Source organism: Rhyacophila brunnea, unplaced genomic scaffold, assembly GCF_057557595.1.
Source record: "Rhyacophila brunnea isolate RB1 unplaced genomic scaffold, BYU_Rbru_1.0 scaffold_11, whole genome shotgun sequence".
NCBI lineage: Eukaryota > Metazoa > Arthropoda > Insecta > Trichoptera > Rhyacophilidae > Rhyacophila > Rhyacophila brunnea.
Genome location: NW_028232763.1, coordinates 23,082,815 through 23,110,440, shown reverse-complemented (window position 1 = coordinate 23,110,440; position 27,626 = coordinate 23,082,815). Strand labels below are relative to the sequence as shown.

Genomic DNA, 27,626 nt, shown 5'->3' with positions numbered 1-27,626 from the left:
CGTAAAAAAATAATAATAAATATTAGATACAGTTTTAAAGTAATAAATAAGTACTATATTTATTTTATACAATATATTTGCTCGATGCATTTAATGAAAGTGCAAGTCAAAAATGTTTGCGTAAATATTAATAAATACATGGTGCACTTGAGAAAATAAGACATCCAGTAAACTGATTTATAATAATATTATTAAGACATATAATTCAGGTTAGAAGTATTATTTAAAAAAAATATCTATATTGAGTAAGCCATGTTTGCAGAGAGAGTGCGTCACAGTCCCATCCGACGGGTGCGTTTGATTTACACGATGAAACAGCCACGGCAGGTTGTGCCAATACCTACTAATAAATAAATACAAAATAAACACTATTTCACTCCACCAAATCTATTATCTAAAAGAATCTCAAGTAACATAAAAATAAGAAAAATGTTAAAAAAAACAAATCGCCATATTCGCAAGAACGTGTGAGATATTTGAAATAATGAAGCACAAATGTCTAGTGAAAAACAAAGGAATAATGTAAAACAAACAACAACAGTACGATCGAGCTTTAGCTGGTGACACAATAGGAAAATATTTAAATCAATAGTTATTAATGTAAATAAAATTAAAACAATATTGATATTGAAAAAAATCGTATCACTACACCACGAACAACACCCTATATCACGAACGACATCGGAGACAGTAGGCTACGGCGCATGCTAACATAGTTTTGGGTCTTACTATAACTGGTAAATCTTACCCTTCCAACATTATTCGAAACCACTTAAATCTCACCGAGTAGAATGAAACGACAACAATATGGATACACACAATAATATGAACACACGATATTTTAAAAAAATTATTGCTTGTCAATATATATGTATATATTTCTTAAAATTATTGTCATCATTTTATTATTATGATGACTTGGATATTTCGCGTTGGAAATAATCTATATTATTTATATTATGGATTCAAATTAATAAATTATTTAAAATTGCAAGATAATACAAATCTTAGATTATATATTTCTAAATTAGGTATCTTTATAAAATATTTTAAATAGAAAATTAAGTTGTTAATATAAATCATTTTGTGTTTTCTTGAAATAGTTAACTATGTCTAGCTGTATGTCCAAATGTCAACATTGTTTTATTTTAATAACAAGCAAACAATCATTAAATTAAACAAAAAAAAATGTTTTTGCAAATATTTTGCTTAAAAAAACATTATAAATGAATACCAAAATAAAAAAAATTCTATTACCCGACTTTATACTAAGTAAGTACCTACTTTAGTTTGAGTATAATATTTTATATTTATCTTAAATGTATAATATATTGAAGGGTATCAGAACTTCGATATACGTTTCGCAGAATTTATAGTGGTCCATCAAGATATAGTACTTGCTTGATGTTAAATTTACTCTTTTTGTTGTTTTATGGAGCCAGCACGGAATCAAATGGGAGTTAGCACAGTGGTGCCGTTAATGGTGAGGGTTAAAACGACATTGATTTATTCAGCCACAGCAATTGAACACACAGCAAAACAAATGAGCTGACTTACAAACGGCCCACCAGCCACCACTGGATCGAAGGGGTTGGAAAAAGAGGCCAACTATTTTCCGTCCTTATATTCAAGTGCATCCATGGTTTGTTTTTGTTTCGAACAATTGTACTACGCTAATTTACTTTTCGTACGTGAAACACTTTGGCAATTAATGGTTAGAATTTCGTAAAACTTTTTTTAGTAATGGTTTATTTCATGACGTTGCATTTTATCTGAATGTTATATATGACGGCTTAAAAAACTTACATAAAAACTTTTAGTGTGATATACTTAAATATTTTTTTAATCTTAGAATAAAAATCGTTAAGACGCATTTAAGAATTTTCGACCGTACGACTTTCTGTTTTTTTGTTTTAGTGATTAAAAGTTTCTGTTATGAATATACCCACAAGGTGGTTTAGCTTTAAAACATAATGATACTGATAAATTTTATATATAAAACACTAGTTGAATGTAAAGATTTATACTTACTATAATATATTAAATTGTTTATGTTAACTGAATGCAGATTTTTCTCTTATTAAATAAAGCATCATATCAAGTTTGATTTTTATTTTTATATCAAATACAATTTTAATATTATACATTTACACTAGTACTTGATAAAAAATTATGTGATGTTCTGGTAAAACTACACATTATTATTAAATTGATGTATATAATAAGTGAAATAAGTGTATTGCTCTAACTTTATGTAAAAGTGTGTAAGCCATTTGTTAACTTTAACCAATAAAATTGTTTTGAAATGATTAGAAGTAATTTTACGTTGAGTAGAAATTGACTAATATTTGTTTATGGTCATTATAATACAGTTTTATTTCGAGAAATATGTGTATAGTTTAGATTCATATATGTAAAATTACTTTAAACACGGAATTTGAGGCGAATTTTAAAATTATGTCCAATTGTGATATTGACATTTTGATTTTTCCGAAAAGGTTATTTTTGAAAATACAGCTTTATCAAGTAATAAAAACTAAGTTTTGTTTTAGATTATGTATAATAATACTATTCCAAAAATTGCCAAAGTGTTTCACGGGTTTCGCGCAGTCCAAGCCAATCGGTGTAGAGTAAGACCCAAAACTGCTGTCCATGGACTGTAGCGGTCGCTTCGTGTGGTCTTACTTGACCAGGAGGAGTGGTGGACCTCTTGGTGCTTGGTAGCAGGACCTAGTCGCGCCTGCCCGCGCCGCTCTCACCGCCGTCTCCCACTGCTCGCTCTGCAATACAAGAATATAACTGGAGCCGGCTCTTCATCAAAACCAACTGTTCGGACGCCAATCGTTGATTTACCGAGCTGGGCCTGCTTGAACATCCTACATAGCTCTCGTGTTTTTTTAAAACTAATCACTCTCAATAGCCAATGTTTTAGAACCATTCTGTATTTTTCAGTAACCTCGCACTTTTAAGTGAAATATTATATTAATCACAAGTTTGAGGTATAATAAACGTTCACAAAATTTTGCCTATATCTATGAAAATATCCAGAAAAATTTACCAATATATCTCATGTAGTAATATTGATATCTTTGATAAATCTGCAGATATATATTTTAAGAAAAAAATATTTATACTTACTATATTTTTGGAGCAATATAATATTAAGTTCTGAGCATAAAAGAATATTTAGGAACAACTGAATAGATTAAAAAAATATGTAAATGGTGATATATTATTAAAAAAATGATAAATATTAAAACATATTTATAAAAAAAATTGTTATATTATACTAATCATAATAACATTCACTAGTATATATTATTATTTCGTGCAAATGATGTAAATAATATAATATTAAATGATAGAAAATTAAATAAATTTTAACTAATTTTATGAAATTTTGTTGTTATATATTTTTTTAATAAAAATTAAATACTAGTTTATATTAGGTATACTTGAATACTGCCGATACTACTTGAAGCATTTAAATTTCGTATACTTTTTATTTTATGAAAAAACATGTGTTTATCGCCAAAATGTATTTATAATTTATTTTAAATGAATGCCGAATACTTTTAGCCGAACATTGTTAGTAAGTCGTCTAAAACAAAGGTTCCGTGTACACTTATGTGTGTTGTTCGATAAAGCAAGTTGCACTTTGTTTATTTGTTGTTCGAAGTTGCCAACAAAATGTTACTTTAGGCTACATCACTTGTTAGTTTTGTTGGTGTTAAGTTTAAAATAATGAATTTTAGACAAGAATACCTTAGTACTTTAGCTAATCTTGGATCGTTGAACAAAATGTTATGTTATATGTAATTATCATAATATACAATATTATATTGAAAGTAATAATAATTGTTATAAGGAGTTTTTGGTATTAATTATATATATGATTTCTAGCTTAACTATATAAACTGAGCTAAACTACCAGATTATTTTACTTTAGTAAATCTATTTTTTTGTAATACTTAACTTTATATTAATTCCATTGGAGATCTATACATATTAATAATATAATGTGGACCTATTTATCTATCTTCCTTTAAACTATACGCGAATTATATTGCCTAATTTATATGTTAAGAGAGATACTAAATACTGCGTACACGTCATATGTTATTGCGATGAAATGTATTCTTTTCATATTTGAGATGGTTGATTGGTGATGTTGATGGTGACTCATACAACTTTCTACATAAGTATATTATGAATTGAATTGAAAAACCACTTAAGTTTTTTTTAGATCTGGTTTTTAGATTTGAAAAAATTGTATTATTGCGATCTGTTACTTTCACCTCGTCTCAAATTCAAATTATATTGAAAATAATGACTACAATATAAAAAATACGTTATGTAGAATACAAAAATAACAACAATCTCGCACGTATAGAAAGCGGAAAATTTGTGGTGGTATATAATTTGTTTTCTAAAACCATTGAATATAGAAATATAAAAATATAAAGAGAAATTATTTGAAGATATAAATTTTAGCTAGATGATAATAGCTATACATCATATTGCATAGGTACATACACTAAAAGTTATTATATATAATAGTTCGGGGTACTCCGTTATTATATTGGAAATTACTACACTAGACTAATTATAAAGACTATTGTTAATAAATGGATATTTAATAATTTGGCTCGATTAAAGAGTGTGGGAGAAATAAGACTAGTCTCAATAAATAAAAGCAAGAAATGATATAGCGAGGGGTGCCTTTATTATGAGATATCTAATTAGTAATAGATGTATATAACCTTAACTTTTACCTACGACTGGACGTCCTGATTCATTGTTATGTTCTATGGTATGTATGTATGGATTATAAACCAGGAAATATCATACAAGCCTCGAAATTCCTTGGACTGACACAGAGTGACAAATGTTGTTATCCTTAAACGAATGGAAAAGGACTAAATCGTGTTCTTTAGTATCAAAACTGGAAAACTATATATACGGTGATATTATGAGAGCCAGGACAAACGTATATAATTCAAGTAAAATTTATCGGTAAACGTAGCAGAAGAAAACGCTGCATCGTATGTCTTAAGATACTACTTAATTAGTACGAATGCAGCTCCACTGAAATGTTCTAAGTAGCTGACGAATGAGTAAAGATTGTATTAATGATCATTTGATAGGAAACATTAAGAAGCAAAAGATTAAAAAGATGATTAATGCAACATTTTTTATACAAAAAAATAACAATGTGTCTCGAAACATTAAATATTTACGACTTTTAAAACATACAGTAGGTACATTATTAATAATTTATGACAAATAAGGCAATTGCCAACAAATCATTTGTTTGCTATTTTGCAACAAACAAACAAATATAGAATACTGAAATGTCATTTTGATTTCCATAGTAACGCACGTGTATATTAAAAATTTAGTTGCTAGGATTACGGATTTCGTTCGAAATAACTTTTCATACAAAACAGAATTAACTGAAAATGAATTCAATTCTAATTTAAGATGGCTAAAAGTATTAAAAGAATGCATTAGCATCGTGTTCTGATATATTCTAAAAGTTTCAAATGTCTAGCTAGTCAGGAAGTTAGTTAAAAATCGATTGCAAGATTTGTACTGAATAAATAACCACCGGACAAATAAGAATACGAGCTAAGAAAAACGTGGCAAAAATAGTTATTATTTAGACATCTAAAAAACGGACTTTAGCTAAATACCGTAAAAGAAAGTATTCCGTAATACATTATTTTAATTTTAATTATGACCTACAATGTAGGTTTTAAAATAAAATATGTAAAAAAGTGTCCGACATACGAGTATAACGATAAAAATCGGTGTAGTCTAATTATTTTCGTAAAAAATGGCCGGGGAAACAGGACACTTATTTAGATTGTCACAGTGTCCTTTAGAGCCCAGAACCCGAGGAGGGGATCCTCGCTACAAGCAGATATCCCTCCCCCGAGTGTGCCACTAATGACTCAGTAAATTGAGATAATTTTACACTGGAGTGGAAATTCAGGATGCGGCCGACAGGAACACATACAGGAAACTTTTCCTTGTATATCATACATAATGCAGAGTTCATTCTGAGCCAGTATGGGCCTACCATTTCAGCGGTTTTCAAGTTTTGACTGAAGATTGTTTGCAGTAATAAGTATATGAGTTTTATCTGGTAACGCCTCTAGTGTCGGATGTGTGGATTAATTTAATCGACTAAATAACATTCTTTAAAAATGTATTTCATATCAAAAAATAATTAAATGATCAAAAAGTTTTTGGAATTTGGCGCACCCTTTATTTTTAATATCGTCCATATTATTGTACTCGGTTATTTAAAATCACTTTAATCACTGGTTATTTTAGGCATGTAAATGCCTTAAGTGCTGATAAGTTTGGAGGTCCCCTTTGCGGATATCTACGTGATAAGTGACTACCTACTAAAATATCGCACAATTTTTGAACAAATTGTTTCGTCTATGTTTTTATTATTATTTTTTACACTCAAAGTATGAATTATAATAAATATATTTTTAAGATGAACCCAATTTTGCTTCAAGTAAAACCGCTATTGATTTTACTGATGTAAAATACGTTAACTGTATTAATTAAAAACACAGTATGTAGTTTTAACGTAATTTTAACAATAAGAATAAATATAACATTCTCAATTGATTATATTACATATTATTAGAGCGAGAAAATTAAAGACAACAGTTATTAATAAAATACAGTTTAAATACAATATTCATAAAAAATCTGGATTAAAAAATAATTCAATTGAATTTATTTGGGTTCATTGTATACAGTTCCTACAAATAAATCAAATAATCTTTACTATACTAGTAAACTAAATAAATTTTCTTATTGGTTAATTTTAGTCAGATGGTATTTTGAATAATTTAAAAGCAGTCGAAGGGCTTTGAGTATGCTATTTATTTCTATTCATACTATTTTGGTGTGGCTTGCATTTGATTTGTGGGGAAAGTAAACAAACCGGAAATTACACAGGTGCCCAACGTCAGGAATCCATCAATAACTCTTTCTGGATCAAATCTTCTTAGATTGAATGTAGTAGCATGCATGATTTCAATCGGAATATTGCATACATATATACTATAATTATAATAAGATACAAACATTGAGTTGAACTATCTCTGGTGTAGTATAAAATTCAAGGTTGTGTTTGATAGAAGAGTAATATTTCATTTAGAGCTATAGACATTTATGGTCCGTATTTGTCTGCGGCCCAAATTAGTTTTGTACGTCCTTCACAATGTATTGTTATGAGAGAAATTTGACACAGTTAATGTTGAAGTGCTGAGATTTGCAAAATGGATTAATATAAGCTGCGGTTTTGATAAGAGATATGTTATGCCGTTACTTAACATACTTATTCTTATTATATTGTTTTCAACTGTATGTTATTAAGGGTAAGTTTTAGTGTATAATGTTTTCTATTGTTTGAACAATAAGGAAATATGCTATTTTCCTAAAATTTGTGAATTTTTCAATAAATAATTATAAATACGTATATGAATATTTTAAACGTACACATATAACACTAATAATAAATAAAGTGTCTATAAACAAAATCAAAAATGCTTATAATAATATTAAAAATAAATAATAAAAATGTACGTACACAATTTGAAAACACACCAGAATTGGAAATCCACTAGAAAAATCTGTATATATTTGAAAAATTATAATTATATTCAATGAGGATATTATATTCTGAAAAATTGTGAATTATTTGTTGAATTAAAAATATTGTTTATTAAAAAAATGTATTTTAAAACAATATTATAATCAGTTTAAATCATTAAAATGGCTGTAACAACGTTATGAAATTATAAAATAATCTAATTATTAATATATTTACATATATAATATACGTATATAGTTAATGAAAACAGAATATATTTTAAATTAAAAATCTCCCTATAACCGGATAAATTTTCATATCATTAACATTGGATGGTTTAAATGTTAATATTGTTTTGCTTTTATTTAATATATTGGTTTCTACCATTTAAGTAACTACGTGATTAAGTATTTCATTTGTAATTTTCATGTTGCTTTAACTATTTGTTTTAAACCATGTCTGTGGCTTCCACAGAGTAGAGGTTTGTATTGACAGATTTTGTTTTTTAGGAGAAATGGATGTCAGCCACTTGCTCAACCTGTTGGGTCCATACCCTGACTCACACACAAATTAAAAAACAATATGTGTACTTGCCAAATCCAGGATTCGAACCTGGGACCCACGGCGTAATAGTCCAACGCTTAAGCCGCGCGGTTACCGTGGGTGGGTGCTTTAACTATAATTGAAATTATACTTAGCAAAAAAATATCCGTTATCATAAAGCTTACCATAATAAATGTAAACATCTAACGCTCTTTATCTACTAACTGAAAAGAAAGTGATACTAAAATCTGGCATTTTTTCCTGTTGGTTTTTCAAGGTAGGCGTTGTTACGTAGGGACTTTGTTGTGTTTAAAAAATCACTAATGAAAATAAGCTAAGCCGCAGGTAAAGGGCGACATAATAATGTCGTTGGCATTTAATTGTCGTGGAGGAGAGGCCAAATTAAGAACTCGTATACATTTTCACGTCCATTGTAGGACAAAAAGAATAATGTTCTCGCCGCGATTTTTACGGCCTACCTCCCGAGTTTACGCCCGTAATTTACTTAAAACTGCTTTGTTTGTTCCTATGCAAAGCGGCAACATCCCATTACACCAAGATAAACCCTTTTAGTTGTGGATATACAAGCGATTTTGTGCGCGAGATATACACCGAAGAACGACACAACATGTACATCATTTAGCGTTATATTAGGGAAATGGGAAAACAAATAAATTGAATTAACAAACAAAAAGCACAGCAACGGAACAATGCTCCATAATCAAAGCTTAATTGAAAATCATTTCGGAAACAAAACTTGCGCGTAGTGAAATATTTTAAGGTTAGAATAAAATTTTATTAAAAACTTAAGGGTTTATTTTAGATTAAGCTGCGTTTTAATTGTTCTTGCTTTTTATTTGAGGGACGTGACGAGAATATATAGGCATTATAACGGGTGAGTATGAAAACAGAGTAAGCTGTCTAAACGCAAAGGGTTCATAGAATAAAAGCTCCGGTGAAAGTTAATTATTTGCATAAAGACGAGGCAGGCAAAAAGGTTTTAGCAACAAAAGTTTTTGACGAAAGGAGCCCGAGATCTTAGTCGAGGGGATGAACCTACCGACTTTACTTTTTCTACTTAAATGTTATTAAATTCAGATACATTCTGTTATTTACTTAGATTAAAATACTAACATACTAGTCGAGTATGAATATACTTGCATTAAAGACAGCTGATTTTTGACTAATGAAATAATATATTTTATTATTTTTATTTCATCACTAATTTATTTAATGTGAAATACATATTATTATATTTTGCGTACTTTACAATTTTATTAGTAATATTAATAAGTATTTCAGGTAAAAATCAATCATCAAAATCCATTGTTTTAGAAATGAATTTTTTTAACATGGTAAATTTAAGAACTACATTTGGAAATGCATACTTACCTGAAATAAATAATATACATTTAATTTATTTTGTTTGTACGTAAATTGAAAAAAACACTTAAGTTATTATTTCTACATCCAAGATTTGAACCGGAGCTCATGGTTTTAAAGAGATGGGTGCCCTGGTAGTACTTCGCCATGAGAATAAGTTGAGTTATTTTTTTTCGTATTACGATAGTAATAATAATACGTCAAATAAAATGTTAGCCAGGATAAGTCACAATGATGATTTATTTGACATATATATATACACACATTTCAGGAAATACAATAGTTTAAAAATATATAAACGTAGTTATATATTTTATAAAAATGACTTCTCAATAAACCCCGATGTAATAAGTTATTATTTTAGTTAATTTATCATATCATGTCATTTAGAATTTTAATACTATACAAATGTATATTGGTTGGAATACTGAAATAGTCATGTACGCATTTAATTGGTAGGCACACTTTCTGTTGATATATCGGAAAACTACGTTATCGTTGGAAACGTGCGTTCTGCAATATCGGTTATGCTCGGTAATCAGATATTTTCAATCAAACAAGCTAAGCCTTTAGCTCTAATATATAAATACTCCACTGAAGATTGGAGTGTGCCTGCCTGGTTTGAAGATAGGCTGGAGGATAAAAACGGATAATTGAAAGAGGAGCGCCTAAACTAAGTTAGGCTCTCTCGAGGGTGGGAGAGGCTTAGGGCTTAGAAGGGATAGACGCCGTTGTAAGTCTCACTGCTTTTGCCTTCCACACTCGGCACTGGAGAAATCTAATTCTATTTCATAAAACGCTTCAAACTTTCGGTCTCTACATATAAACGCGCGTTGGGAGGAGGCTGTTTGGAAATGTTGGTAAATACACGGCACCTAAAATGTGTCTTTAAACAATTAACATTTAGAAAAATACTGAATATAAAATTAGTTAAATAATTGTAAAGAAAAACTCATATATGCAATAGTAATTATGTAAGTTGCATTGGTAATATTAAAATTATTGAGATAATTATAAATGCATGTATAATAATTTTGACATTTTTATATAAAACATTAAAAATAATATCGATTTAGTATTACAGGTGTAGTACCTCTGAAATGTATAATATATATATATTATTTTAATTCACGTCATTTAATAACGAAGAATGCATGTTTTTGACAATATCTTTTAAAATGAATGAATTCAGTCTAGCTAGATCATTAAAAAAATATTATTTCCAGTATTTTGTTTGTTACTGTGTAAATTAAAAAAAAAGGTCTAATTAAACGTTCGGTTTTAATATTGTGTCGAAAATATTAACTACAAATAATTAATTGTTTCTATATGTTACTGTTAATTCGATAGTCGTTTTGTAATGTAAATTATATCTATAATAATTCATTATGTTATATTATATTATATTTATTATACAATGTTAATTTGAATTCATTATTAGACACGAACGTATTTTTATTCCTATTTGCTACATGCTAATTTTTGTAAGAAAACGTGTTACTATATAGTTATGTATTAATTATAAAAGTAATTATTTTCCAGGTTTTAAAATATTATTATTATGATAAAATGTTATCTAGCTAGATGACAGTTTTATATTTTCATATAGAATTTCTTGTCAATAAGCACCGATGAAAAAAAAATGACGATATATAAAGTTATTATGAAAAATAAGTTTAATGATAAAATGAAGATCATATCTATATTTTAATCAATTATATATTGAAGAAACAATCATTGTTGTTTTTAGGTTTTATGTATTTATGAAAAGCCTGTACGTTGTGTGTATAAGTATGCATCTTTGAAATGTGAGTATACATACTTTCTGGGATGTATTAGTTTGACGCATCGCCTCAAGCTCTTGTTATTTGAGATTATAATTGTAACAAGGCCTGAATGATCAAAAATGTATCAGAATTTCACAAATTGTTGTATATGAATTCAGAATTCATTTCGAGATGCCTTGCCTAATGAAATATCTTATATTTCAATACTATTCTGTTAAATACTAACTAAAAAATTAAATTTATAAATTATTAAGTAATATTAAAATACAATCAAAGTTAGATTTATGTAAAGTGAGTGATGCAAATTTAATTTGTTCAATATTGTAATGTATACTGTAGTACATATGAGGTTACCATGTGACATAAAATTATATTGCTTGACTCAGCAATAAATTTAACTATACGGAATAATACATACGGAATATGATATTGCATTTATCATGATATACTGGTGCACAAACGTTATAGCGGACATAAAACTCTAAACTGAAAAATTCCACCTTACATTAACGACATCGTAATATTCGTAATAATATATTAAATGCAGTGAAAATTTTCATTTGTATGATTGAATGAATTATCGATTGTATTTTATGATACGGTTACCATCAATCATGCTATTATTTACATTATGGTTATATAATATGCCTGATATATATTTGTTAGAGGTGACTACTTAATAAAATAGAATATAAAATATATTCAAAGTAAAATAGGTATACCCCGAGCATTACAAAAATACATAAAAAGTATTATTACCTTAAGAATAAGTAATCAAGTACCTACCTACTAAATACTAAGCTTTTTACATATTATTTCTTGGGGTTGTTGCGAAAGTTTAGTTTAGATGGTTAGAGTTAACAACGGATTGTGTGTTTATATATAAATATGTATGCTAAAAAAGTCAAGGTCCTCCAATATATAGAAAATGCTCATACATCACAAGGAAATTAACATTATATCTGATTTTAGAAGGCATGTCAAACTTCAGATAGCAATTGATCCATAACATGATTTTGGGAGTAACCAACTTTTCGTTTACATAGTGGTAATTTATGAAAAATATTATGATTTACATTTATTTATATGAATTGGCCAATGCTATTTTATTTTAGATTAATAGCAATGTTTGAGTGAATCATCCATCATTAAAACAATCTTATTAATTTTATTTCTTTCCCCATATCCGATCCCTGATCCAAAACTTTCACAAACCTTCACAAAGTGAAGGTTGTAATTTTTTTTTCAAAAAAATAATGTTGCCACTTTCTCAACCTATTAGTTCCACACTTGGACTCCAAACACACATTAAAAAAACAATATGTGTATTTGCCAGACACAGGATTCTAACCTGGGGCCCACGACATTATAAACTGACGTGAAGTCGCTAGGAAATCGTGGGCATCTTATATCCGCTAAATAATGTGAAATTTTACATTATGTATAGCTACAACATAAAAATTGTGTAAAATTTACAAACGAACTTTTATAATTAATATTATGATGCTTAGTATAAAAAAAAGCGAACACGTTCTTCACAATATCTGAGGTCTCACTATGAAAAGAAAGATTTAACGTTTAGTTATTTTCATTCATAATATTAGTAGTATGGCATGCCACCCACACCAGATACGAGGGTGGGTCAATAAGTCCTTAGAAAAGCCGACAGGTGGCGCGACTAGTACTGCAAGCGGTTTGTTTTCATGCAGCGGCAATACCGATTCAGTATGCTGCGAAGTTTCAATCAGATTGGTCGGGTTGTTGTGTGTTTCTCGTACATTTAAAAAAAAAACTTGTGGAAAATGGAAAAATGGAAAATGGAGAAAATTGAGTTTAGAGTTGTTATTAAACATTTTAATATAAAAGGGTTAACAGCAAAGGAAATAAAAAATGAGTTGGATTTAGTTCACGGCATATCTGCTCCTTCACTTGTAACTATTTATAACTGGTTAAATGAATTTAAACGTGGTCGTACATCAACAAAGGATGAACCACGCTCAGGACGTCCTGTAGAGGTGACTACACCAGAAATGATCAATAAAATCCACGATATGGTGTTAAGTGACCGAAGATTAAAGTTGAGTGAGATAATTGAGGTTACAGGGATCTCAAAAGGTAGCGTCATTTCTATTTTACATGACAAATTGGGCATGAAAAATATTTCTGCAAGATGGGTGCCGCGTTTGCTCACAGTCTACAATAAACGCAGTAGGGTGGTGGCCTCTAAAGCCCTGTTGTCGCTCATGCAACGCAATCCGGATGAATTTTTTCGTCGCTTTGTGACTGTAGATGAAACATGAATACACCACTATACTCCCGAGACGAAAGAACAGTCAAAGCAGTGGATTGCGAAGGCAAACCATGTCCAAAGAAGGCGAAAACCGTAAAATCAGCTGGTAAGGTTATGGCTACTGTATTTTGGGATGCACGTGAAATTATTTTCGTTGACTATTTGGAAAAAAGAAAAACAATAACAGGGGATTATTATGCATCTTTATTGGACCAGCTAAAAAACAAAATTGAAGAAAAACGGCCTCATTTAAACAGGAAAAAAATCCTCTTTCATCAGGACAATGCCCGTGTTCACACATGTTTACGATCAATGGCTAAAATTGAAGAATTGAAGTTCGAATTGGTCGACCACCCACCGTATTCGTCAGATTTAGCCCCCAGTGACTTTTTCCTTTTCCCAAACTTAAAAAAATGGCTAAGTGGACAACGTTTTTTTTCAAATGAAGAAGTCATCGATCGGACAAATGCTTATTTTGAGGACCTTCCGAAAACTTATTTTTCTGACGGTTTAAAAAAAATTGAGAAACGTCTAACCAAATGTATTGAGCTCCAAGGAAATTATGTTGAGAAATAAAAAAAAAATACAAAAATAAAACCTGTTTTAATGCTTTTTTCTAAGGAATTATTGACCCACCCTCGTACCTTACCCTCCCTTTGCAATACGTCCAAAATAAATGACGATAACGGAATGTTTAAGTTATATTGTCTCAAAAAGTAAATCAATGGAATGCATGAGGAATCCAATAGCTATGGGTTTAGATCCATAGCGTTATTAATAGAGAATTTAGTTTTTCTGAATAACCTTATATTGAGATCTCATATTTAGAATATCAAACCGGCACAAGTTTTAAAAGAATGTATTATCACCGCATCGTCGTCTATGTACTGAATTTCAAACCTCATGACTTACGAGACATAAGTAAAAATTGAGCGTGACAGAAAAAAATAACAAAATAAGTTATAGAGTTTAGCATTTATTATTTATTATTTATAATAAAACAGATTTGTATTGACTACATTGCAATTATTTATAAAATAAATATGGTTGATATTTATGTTCTACAATAAATTATATTAGGGCCAATTATGATCCTAAACTGATTCCTAACCCAATCCAATATTACCTACCTAGGTATCATAATTATTGTCGCTATCTAGGTACTGAGTAATAAATAAATAAATGATAATTAGTCACTGTTGAACCGTATTAGTGTGAGCACATGTTACATGTAGAACATCAAGACGTCAATACCGTGATTGCAGTAGTTTTGAGCGCCAATCGCCATGCGCACAGGGTGAGTTATTCATCAGTTATCTTTCGTCTCTCATTGCCTCTGAACTTTGTAAACACAGTACTATCTTAAACTCAAACAAGTAAATTTTAACTGTGAGAGTGACTTCCAAACCGTCAGTTTACCAGTTGTGTGAGTGCGTGAACACGGAACCAGCTCCAGCGTGCGTGCCGTCTCAACATCAGAGGTTAGTGCCTGGATTGAATCCATGTGTAACCGCCTCCTCCCAGTATCGCATATCTACCCCAATTACAGTTCACTGGAAAGCGCCGCCATATTATAATATCGATCTGTATTATAAAGTTGTTCAATAAATAACGGACTATCATGCCGTGGGTCTCAGGTTCGAATCCTGGGTCTGGCAAGTACACATATTGTTTGTCAATTTGTGTGTGAGTCAGGGTATCTAATAGGTGGAGCAAGTGGCTGACATCCATTTCTCGTAAAAAACAAAATCTGTTAATACAAACCTCTACTCTGTGGAGGCCCATATGATCCTATTAGAATCGGACATGGTCGAAAAAAAAATTGTAAATCTGAAGAGTTGTTAGAAATAGTCATTACTTATCCAGACAATTAATTAAGAATTTGTTTTGAACGAACGTACATCATAATATATGATGATGAAATTGGCATACACGAAATTTAAGTCTAGAGCTCATTGATTTAAAGATGGAACATTTGCCGATGATACTCCGATGAGAGGATCAAAATTAGATTAAAAAGTAAAATTAAAACTTATCAAATTATTTACTCATTCGACTTTATTTCAACTATAAGAGTAGCTTTTAGATTTGAAAAAGCTTGACTGTTTATAAAGTATCCATCCGAGAAGTCTTTTTGAGCCGACACTTACTCGCAAGTATACTTAAAGCTTGTTAGAGTTAGCTTTCAGACAACTTTCAAGTCTGTTGTAACTGAAAAAGTTGTTTAGCTTAAATATTGCATTGTACATAATAAGCAAAATTCGGAACGGGAAAGTTTAAATTAAAATTGATTAGACGATAGCAAATATTGTTTTTCGTAGTAAATTAAGCGGCTTCACTTGAAATATAAACATTAATATTGTTAAGAAAGTATTCATTGATTTTGCCGGAAAAGTGTTAGAATTTTAATTAATTAAGAGCGTGTTTAATGGAAACATAAAAATATATTATCTCGGAAACGATAACAAAGGTTAAAGAGAGGAACAAGAATCATCAATGTTGTTTACTGTCATTAGATTCATTGTGAAAAACAATCAGGTCTAAAAATATATTTATAATACAATATTCAACTACAAATAATAATATCGAATGAAAACAAAATCAGTTTAATTGACGTTAAGCTTTTGTAGGTGACTTTTTTTGTTTTAAATACCTAAATAAAACATTAAAATTTAGTAATTAATATATATAAAGAGAATGCTCTAGCATGGGAAAGGTCGACCAATACGTTATTGGCCCATGCATTTATTTTACAGATTTTCACTAGAACTGAGAACGGGTCTGTGTATATTAAATCCCAGACTTTATATTAAATCATGGTAAAAATATTAAATAAAATTGATTTAACAAAAAATATGTCTGGATTATTTCTTTTGTCGTGTTCACGTAAATATCGTATACTTAGTCAGGAGCTATCGCACTAGAACCGGAAAGCATGTATTTGAATTCTACTTGGCTCAAGATTTATCGTAATAGATATGTTAAGATTTTTCCACGTTAAGAATTTCAACAGAAAATCTTTATATTCTATAATATCTCCTGTGTTTATGCAATGTTCAATAAAAATATTAGGTTTTAAAAGAAATTTTCCCTTTTTTGTACATTTGTATAGAAAATACCAGATGGATAATTATACTTTTAAACTTTGTAAACGTAAGTAGGTTTATATAAGTTTACGTAAGTAGGTTATTATATGTGATTATTACATAGTGTATACGTCAGTAAACAGCAATCTTTACTATATCAAATTAAATACTAAACACTTTTTAGGGACCGCATTTATATACAGATTTGGCATTAATATCCAAATTATTTATTTTATAAAACGATAAAATCTTATCTTATGCTACATATTATTATTATATAAAAATCTTTGCTGGGTAGCATATAATTATTCTGGGTACCTCATGCGGTCCACGGGCCACGGGTTGCCCACTATTGGTATAAGTCACTTTTTATTTCAAAATACATATTAAATTATAGCATGTTTCATCTAAAAGTTTTATTAATCGGACTTTATGCTATTGTTCTAGAAGAGTTACCTTTTCTATTGATTAAAACAGTACCAATAAATGTATTAAAATTGTTTTACTTAAAACAATTTGATAATAAAATCTTTCAAAAAAAATAGAATACTAAAATTGTATTACTAAATTATTACTGGAGAGATAATAAAGCAGTGTTAAGCAAGAGTTTTAATGGAGATGACATAATATTAAATTATTAAATACATCAACAGTATCAAATTAAAGATAACCCTTGCTAAGCTGCCTTCGCGGAGTTCGAAATAAAGACAAAGTCCCAATGAGACGGTCATAAAGTTGGCAATTAACGGGACAAGCTGTGAAATGTTTTCACACCAGACACAATGAAAGTGTTGCGATAAGATGCCGAGCGTCTGGGTGTCGTCGGCGTCTCTTCTCGACGCCTGGGTAACGGATTGCCGGAGCCGGTTATAAATCGTATAAATACGGTTGACGCCTCGCTATACTGGAAGATAAATAACAGATGTAATGATAGCGAGGCTTGCAAACCAGTTACATCACCAACAATAGTTGAAATAAATAATTTTGATTGTATTACATGTTAATCTTTGATTTTAAGAAGGTCATATTCACAGCACATTCTACCTATTACATTCATAAAATTGAAAAACAAAACTTAAAATTGGCAGACTTGAGATTCGCAGATAGTGTAAGCCAAAACGATGTAGCTCGGTATTTTGATTGTGTACCGTATTAATAAGTACTATTTATTATCAAATTTAAAAAAAAATGAGCGTAATTTAGGTTATTGGCCTTATAGTCGGTTACCAACCCTTTTTTAGTAAGTTTATTATAATTGACATAGTTTAGGGTTTCTAAATATTTTTCCGTCGCGTGTAAGTTAATTAACAATTAAATCTAGCTACATTTGCCGGTAATTTAATCAGAGGTAATTTCATTATATATATTTGGCCAATCTTAAAAACTATTTTAATTCATCCCATTTTCTAGTAACTTACTATGTTTGAAAAAAATATAATGCACTCAAAATAATAATTGATTTCTAATAAATGAACCACGATAATGTATATAAATTACTTAATAGATTATTATTATTGTAAATATTTGCCACTTCTGCATAGAAGGACACATAAATTTGGTTCCAGATGTCATCACTATTCTAAAATATGTCATTTAGCAGTAGCGTTACTTTAAAACGGAACTCACCGTTAATACTTACACTGCAATATTTTTTTAACCACAGTTGAAACATGTCAAAAAATGTGAATAAACCTGGTTGAATATTCTTATAAATAATGCTGTATTTTGCAGGTGGGTAATATAACAATGTTAGTGTTCCCTTTCAGCTTAAAAAATTGATTTATCATTGTAACTTAAAAATTGCAAATATATTTTATTTGACATACAATCTAAAGTCATATATTAATATACTAACATAAAGCAGTTCGTATTTTCTTCATCACCATCAGCTTCGACCAATTTACTGTTGTATGCTGATACTGCAGCAATTAACTAATTTATCAGCAAAGATCTACTTAAATTTAAACTTTTTCTACCTGTTGCGTACTACTAGATGAGCAAATTTGTCGAAAAATCGTATTATCTTTGAACTTTTAGTCATGTCCATTTAATTTTTTTTTTAGAAAACTTTAATATGTCGGGTATTCTTAATTATCCTTAATTGTTATGCCTAATATGAACTTCTACATACGATGCTGTGCTACTTTGGTTCTCTTTTTTACTGACGGTTAATATTATTATTTTATTATTTAAGCCATACTTTAATCATGATAAAATTCAGTTTTATCACCTCAGTAAACATAAAATTGAGTATCTTTTAAATGTTAATTCTTACTGTTAAAACTATCTGGGTTTATTTACAATTTGTAAAAACGTGTTGTTATAGCCATATTATAATGCCCGCCACTGACAGGAATATAAATACCTAAGCGATCTCACGTTTGTTCGAATGCACCATACGCGCAGCAAAGACGTTGCATTCGAGCATGCTTGTTATACGAGTATACCACTGGAGTAGAAAAATACAGATATTAAAAAAATGTTACGTAATAAATACATTGGATAATAATTTATATTTACATAATATTATGCTTTAAACATTTATAGTCAATCCCTTTTGCAGTCAAAATATTTTGTAGTCAACGCCTATCATCTGGGGGTTCCGGTTTAGATGCTTGGTAAGGTCACAATATATTATTGCGATTTTATAAAAGCTTGGGTGCTTGCAATTGTCTCACGTATATTACCGATTACACTTTTAATTGACTACACTATTAATTGTCATTGGGTTACATGGCCAGTAGTAGTCTTAAAAAAGAATATATATTTTTTCAAGCATAACATTTTCTTAGATGGTGACACACACGATTGATTTTGTAACTATGCGGATTAAAAGTAAAATTAAAAAATTACAGTATTTTTATTACTAAGTATTATATTGCAATATGATTTATTTAAAATATATTTTATTTTCAACGATTTTTTAAAACAAATAATTTTTTTTCTTGTCCATGAATTTCAATAAATTGTCACCATTAATTAGATCTAATTTATTAAAATAAGTGCCCGATTTGTTATCAAGATTAAATTCGAGTTGAGAGATGCTCATATGAATATTATTATGGTAAGTACGGCAATTGTATCTAAAATCTCAGGTTTAGTCTTTTTTAATCGGTAAAGTAGATAGATAGCTACTATAAAATAAATTGAAATATCGTAAGAAACATTCATTTTATATGTTTATTCAATGTTAATGTATTAAATATAATTGAAGTTTATTATAACAAACTGATATATTGTATACTGGTCTGTTCATCGCTACCGAGCGCGCCAATGATCAAAGGCAAGCAATACTATGAACGATATGTAGAGAACAACTTTGTCAAAGTCCAAGGGATCAAAACGTACGAGGAAATGTGCAAGTGCACTTACGGAATTATCAAAGCTCCCTGGATAACAATACGGGGAATTATTATTTCGGCGAATCGCGTAGTGACATCTTCATTGTAAGCTTTGAGGCCAGGCGAATGGGAGACGTCATAGTTAGTTTGTGATGTATGAGAGGCTGCTGCTATTAGGTATGCAATTGTTGTAAGTGAATTTGTTTTGAATATGCGGTATCTGGATTGAAACTAAAACAATTGTGTATTTCACGTAGATGAAATTTGTCCTGCTTCCATAATAATAGTTATACTAAGTTAAAAATTAATACCACTGTTCATAAATCGGGTATTTAGCTGACTTACTTCAAAAGATATTTATAAACACGTGTCGAAGTCACAATAAAATTAATATAAATCAATTCTAATGAACGTAAGTTTTGTACTTTTTTATTTGAGTTATTATTTTGACCTGGGTTTCACTTTTCAGCATCTCCAGGCATTTAGCGCTGTATGCAAACTGACAAAAAATACTGTTAATTGTCCTTAATATAATATATTAATACAAAAAACCGTATAAATATATTACTAAGTAAAAAAGCAAGTATAAAAACTAGTGTATAAAAATGCCGTAGTAGATTATAATATAAGGTATTTCACTCAATATTTATATTATATTCAGTAAGCTCATAAAATATCACTATTCATAAATAACGGAACTAGGTAAAGTTTTGGAAACTTAATAAAAATAGGTAATGAGAAACGTTTCTAAATATATTAAATAAAAATAAATAAATAATATTAAGGGTATAATCTACAATACTTCAACTGCATACATCAATACTGTGGTATAAATCAATTTAATTTTGTATTCCAATTCCATCAACTGCCATCAGCCGATAGTACAAATCATATTCTAATATATCTGAAATGTGAACGTATTTAAAGATTTTAAAGGTTTAATATTATAATTTGGTTACAAAATGGTTTAAAAATGACAATGAGAATACTTTATTTTATTTAAAGTAAAAAAATTGTTTATTTTGTTAATATCCCAACTTTTACTTAAATATTAACAAACGTATTATTTTTAAATATAAACTACTTCACACCATGTAATTTATAAGTAACAATGATGTATCTGATAAATTCTACATTCTGTTAATGGATGTTTTAAATGCATTATTTTCCATTCCATCATCGTCCATCACGCATGTCAGCACAAAAATGCATCAGATAATTGCATCAAAGCTCACACCGCATGCACAGACTCGCCAAAAAGGTATCGGTCTAAAATTAATTGATGGTGATAAAGGGATCTCATTTATTGACAGAAAATTTTGTAAATATTGTATTTTTGGATAAATATAATAGGTTAACATACCAGACAGTAATACATTTTGTGGTATTTTATTGAAATTATTATATAATATTAAAACGACATTATTACTTAATTTAATCTATGTTCAATCAGAGTTTTTTCGATAATTATTAATAAATAATGACACAAGACTAAACAGACTAAGCAAGTTCACAAGACTAAACAGCTTAAAAGGGTTCACATACACATGTTCAGCTAAATGTTCATTGTAATTTTCTTGCAAATTGGTGATAAATAATATACCAGCTATTGAATTCCCAGAGTATACCAAACTCACACTTGTGTTTTAAACGTTCATTATTAAATTTAGCAAAAATATTAAAAATCATTACTCATAAAAGAGTATATTAATATAGGCTTTACCCTGTGCACCCTTAAGGCAATAAAATTCTACTTTTACTACTCTATGTGAGGAGTCATATTTTCCGCAATTGAACGGATATGCTAAATATATTTTTTTTGTTGTATTTAATGTCACTTTTATTAACTACTGTGTGTTTTACTTGTGGTATGAGTAGGTACACCTAATGGTAAGAAATTGATTTTTTCTAAACATATTTGACTTAGTAGTTCGCGCAGTAGGAAAAATGATAAGCATTGTAATTAATACGAGAAAAGAATCCATTATAAAGGAATCTGAAAACAAAATTTTCAATTGTCAGGTTATAGATCACTGGCTCATGACAGGATCTAATACTAAAAGATAAATTCTCAATTGATATCTTGACATTGAAATTGGGCTATTTTGATAAAATCTATATATCTAAAAGAAAGCTAGGATATTTTAAGTTTGGAAAACCTGGTATAAAATTATGGAGACAATCAAATGAGTAGTATTTATTAACACCAAATTAATGCTTATGATTATGGTAGGAATAATTATTTGACCCAAAAAAGTTGAATTACCGGTCAAACTATGGCAGATTATGTAAAAAATATCAATACAGGCGACCGTTTACAGGCAAATCAGCTCTAATTGCAGCTGCGATAACGGTAGTAGCCAATCGAAAATAAGTGTAAAAAATAACGGTCATATAAATGACGCCTATCACGGATTGATTTAAAAAATATAATTAACTGATTTTATCATGGTGAAGCGATTTCCCTACTTAAACACTTCTGATAGTCCTTTGTCACGCCTAAAAAGATAAACTGAGGTATTTTAGATTACAAAAGGTATAGCGTATCATATAAAATACGAAAAAGTAATATGAAATACATTCAAGCATTTATCTGCAGTTCCCACATAAAATGCAATTTTCGAGATATCGCTACGTACAGCTGGCTGGAAAAGCGATAGACACAAACAGGCCACTTGTCCGGCTCAGTGCACTTAATCGAGTTACAGAAAATGAATTTACGTTCTGAGCTTTCCGCCGTTTGTTAATGCATCGACCTGCCGGCAAGAGCGCAATCATCGGGGACAAATTAGTCATGTTAATTTGAGCTCGCCACACTGTTGCCCGGCCCACGCTACGTCACGCTACGCCACGTCACGTGATGCTCTACGTCATTGAATGAAATCGTAGCTAATTCTTTCACCAAGACCTTGCATTACTAAATTATGTAGTAATGGAAATTAATTTATAGTCAGCAGGTTATAAATAGCACGATAGTTATATTTATTATTAACAAATACGATTAATTTTTTTTTAGAAATATAAATACAATTATTATTATAGACGCTTTATACAACCGAAGAAACTCCATGTATAAACACCATTCATAACATTTATAGTACTGTAAAAGCTATTGTAAAACTTCATAAGATGTTGGGTGTTCGGCAAGGTGACAAGGTCTCACTCAAATTATATACCGCTCTTCTGGAAGATTTATTTAGTCAAATCTACTGAAAAAAATAGTGGAATCAATATTAGTGACAAAAAAATCTTAGTCACATGTGCTTTACAGACAAAGTTGTTGTTTTTGCGAATGACTCAGATGATCTTCAGCATATGATGCAGGAACTTGCAAATAAAAGCTGCAACATAGGTGTAAAGATTTTATGTCTTGAAAACAAAAGTAATGATAAACTGTTTTGGTGAACCAAAAGTGACCAAAAGACGCTCTACTCAAGCGAGTCGTTAACTACGTCTATCTCAAACAAGAAATATCAATTGATGGTAGTATGTATGACGAAATTCTTGTTTAAGACCAGTAAATTATAATAAGTCGGTCAATGCTAAAGACACGCCTGGCGTGTAGCAATTAGCATGATAATATATAATGTGGTAATTAACTGGTCAGCACTGAATGTAAAACTATTTAATGATCACACGCCAGGCGTGTTCTCAACACGGAGTGTGTTCCAGCATGGAGCGCTTTTGGGCGTCTAAATAGTATCTGAAAAATTATTAACAGTTTTACGTATGCATGTGAAACAATATGGAACTGAAATGAAAGATAAATCTAAAATTACAGGTTACAACGTGGCATAGAAAACTTAATATTGGGTATAACGCAAAAAGACCACAAAATATACCAAATGGTAAGCAAGCAGAATGAGTACTCGATGTGACAGAGGTCGCTTCTAAACAGATAAAATGAAAATATGGTCAACATGTCGCTCGCTGAGTGTAGGTACAATCACTGGAGAAATATTGTCATACAAGTCGTACCTAAGGAGCACTATTTAACTATACGGACGCTTTAAAACCCGCTGGATAAAAAAACTCAAAAAGACAGGTGTATGTACGTGGCAGCAAAGATCTAAGTACCGAGAAGAATGGAAAGCACTAGTATTACATCGGAAGATTCCGGGTTGGATTCCCGGTGAGGTCATATTGTATTTATGTGATTTTTTCAAAGCCTAGACGTATGTGATTGTTTCACTTATATATAATTATCAATATTTTTTCATAAAATAATTGAATGATTTTAATTCAGATGAATTTCTTTGAAACCATAATACAATAAAATTGTTTTATCTCATCTCAATAACGTAAAGTAAATAAAAAATATAATAACATAGCTGTAAGAGCTATTCAAAATTCGCGACTTTCCACAATATTATCTCATTGAAAAATAAGAAATTATAAAAAACAAAATATTTTGGCAGATTAATTTAATTAATTTTAATGTTATTAGTAGTATATAAAAATAGAGACAGCTAAAATTATTGGTAAAATGAAATTATACTATTGGCAAAACAATTCTGTTTTAGTAATATATTCTGTCATAGCGATGTAAATCTTTTCTCGTATGATACATACAAGCTATTTATGAAACTTTAGAGTGACATTATAAGTATCAACGTCTCTTGAACTATATTTGTGCAATTTCAACACAACGGGTAGCATGTGACGCAGAAGCACCGATCCTTTTAATTTCCTAAGTGCAACCATATATTTTGGTTTGCATTATTATCGTAGAGCAAAATACATATGACCGAGAAACGTAGTGTCTGGATGCACTTTGAATATGTCGCTAGTAGAATCAAAATATGGAGACTTATTGCGGAATCCATTCAGGATTTATTGCTTCCGTAGGTATTTTATATCTGATGTAAGATTGTAAAAGCACGGATTTTATACATAATAAATATGTCAAGACTAGAAATATGAAAACTACTACTGAAAATATTAAATTTGATGATTAGTTACTTTGTACTTTTGTAAATTTTAGTTACTGATCGTAAATAGAGATGCATGTTTTTTGGTTATATAATATACTATATTGTTAATATAAAAATACATATGTTCTAATAAAGCTGGGAAGATAATAATATATAATTTTATTTGATATCATCGACCCAAAGTCCTCGTTTCAAGATTTACTCATCAGTTTTTTCTAGAATTAATTTAAACTTGTAACTTAAATAAAATAAAAATTATGTTTGTTTTATTTTTACACTAATAAATTATTTATCAGTTGCAAAAGTTTATAATTGCAATGCAGATCGCCGAAGATTGTATCCACAGATAATACAAATAAGTATACTAAATGAGATAAAACAAAATGATAATTAATACATTATTTTTTCTTGGTCTAATATTGTGAGTTAGCTATAATTACGTCGGTATATGTTTGTTATATGTATTGTTTGGTTTGTTATGTGTATTATTTGTCCATTGTTAGCATGTCTTGTAAAACTTATAAATTCAATTTAAAAGGAAAAATTAGTTTTTTATTGAATTTGCTAGTTGTATTATTATATATACAAAATACCCATATAACGTGTGTTATCATTTCAAAATTAATCCTCAAAAACCTGATAATTTGTATACATGAAACAGAAAAATAATTTTCAAATCCGTAAATATCTGGAGATTTTTTGCATATTTTGTGTACTATTAATTTATACTGTCCCATGAAAAGAATGGTTTACATTACAAAATATACCGACAATATTATTTTGTTTTGATATAGTACCTAATATTTAGGTATAGTAATATAGCGATACAAAAAGAACATACATTACGATTCACTTATAAAAATAGTAATAAATGTAGTTTTGTGATAGAGTTCATAGATTATAAAAGTTTTGAAAAAAATACTTTTTTTAAAGTAAATTATAGAAACACCATTTAATAAAAAAATATTAAGTTAGATTGAAAATGATATTGGTATTGTATTAAATTATTACACACATAAAGTGGTATACTAAAAATTCTCGGCCAGAAGATCAAACATAATGTTCCAAAATTTGTTGCGTATAAAAGAATAATTTGAATCAAAAAGTTTTAAAAAAGCTCTTAACGGGAAGCCAGCAGTATCATATCCGCGCAGTGCACAAACAATAATAAAAGTTTTACTTCGAGGACATTAAAAAGCAATAATTGGATAATTTCATTTCGCCGGGACAATTTCGCTAATGTATAAACGAAAGCTCCGCAGAATTGACACGACATAACTTTGAGCCCAGATGTCCATCCGCCTCCCCTTCAAACTTTAACTGAGTAAACAAAAAAAATATTCAGTAAAAGCCAATAGACGTTAACAGAGTGATGTGACCCTAACTAAAACCTCCCACGTAGACCGTAGACCAAAAAGACACGTCGACAGCTCTCTTTTCTGTCCAGAAAAAAAAACAAGCCTCCTGACCCAAACCCAGTTATCCAAAAGTTAAATTCAATTTTGTTGCATATCCAATCTGAATCCTAAATCCAACATAACTTCTGACCCTTTCATTTGAGAACGCTGCGTTTATCCTCTCTAATGATACTCTTTCTCCCTTTCTATGCCACGATACGAATACCGGGTATTTTGGAATTGCCAATATTAGATAACTATGATTAATATTCAAGATATATATGCTACTTTCAAATACAGTTTCAAAATCTATTGAAAATAAAATAGAAGTCGTGACAATAGTGTAGTAATATAGTGAAATAATCACAAATACGCAAGCTTTGAGAAAATCTTTATTTTTGTTCTCTCGTTGCTAAGAGATCAAATTCTCTCTTGCTGTGAAATATGGCAACATATCATGACTCAAGGATTTCAACGCTTGACCTTTGAGAATAATTGGTGTAACGATCAAATATTTTTGAATTACACTAAGACTAAGAGTTCGTGAGCTTAGAAAAAGCTGTTGACGAGAATTAATATATTCAGCGCTACAGTTACATGGAGCCTTCTTAACCCTACAACGATGCTATAACAGAAATCTACATGTTGTAAATCTCGCACGATAGGAAGAAGTGGCAATGGATAGCGAGAAATTGAGCATTGTTTTGTTTGTCCTATGCTTAGATACTGGAGCGTGATAGGGAGAAAAAAAAGTATGTAACTAAAATATTGTCACATCTTTAACATAGAGATAAAAAAGTTTGTGTGCATTAACTGGATATTTTTGCAATTAATATGAAACACCCTACTTTATTCAGCAGTGAATATTGAAATACCGCATTGGGCTCTCTTGATGTCAAATAATATTACGAGATTAAACTCGCATTAAGGTATAGATCGAAAGCCTATATTTTCGATCCCGGATTATTTCAACAGGCATTTCGAATCGGAACAAGTTATCGGGTTCAGGCTATTAAACAATCAATTGACCGTTCCTTAATCTTGTGTTATAAGTTAGCTTTAACGGCCTTTGGTGAGTCAGCAAAATCTTTCGCAAGTCGTTGAGAATTAATATGCATGATTTATGGAAATTACAGTTTGAACTTTCAAATGAATACAAACAATGAATACTACTTTGTAGGTGTAAGTGCACTATTATAATATATTATTACATAAAGGTATATTTTATTGAACATGTAGCA

General features: G+C 29.7%; 1 protein-coding gene across 14 annotated transcripts in view; it reads right to left on the bottom strand.

The window, feature by feature from the left end:
* bru3 (CUGBP Elav-like family member bruno 3) overlaps positions 1 to 27,626 on the bottom strand; it is a 1,071,991-nt gene that overhangs the window by 283,364 nt on the left and 761,001 nt on the right. For 4 of the 14 annotated variants that reach the window (XM_085960146.1, XM_085960143.1, XM_085960150.1 and 1 more), the window contains exon 3: positions 2,686 to 2,780. The exons of the other annotated variants lie outside the window; for them this stretch is intronic. The gene's annotated coding sequence lies outside the window, so the exon portion shown is untranslated. The remainder of the gene's footprint in view (positions 1 to 2,685; positions 2,781 to 27,626) is intronic. 14 annotated transcript variants of the gene reach the window in all.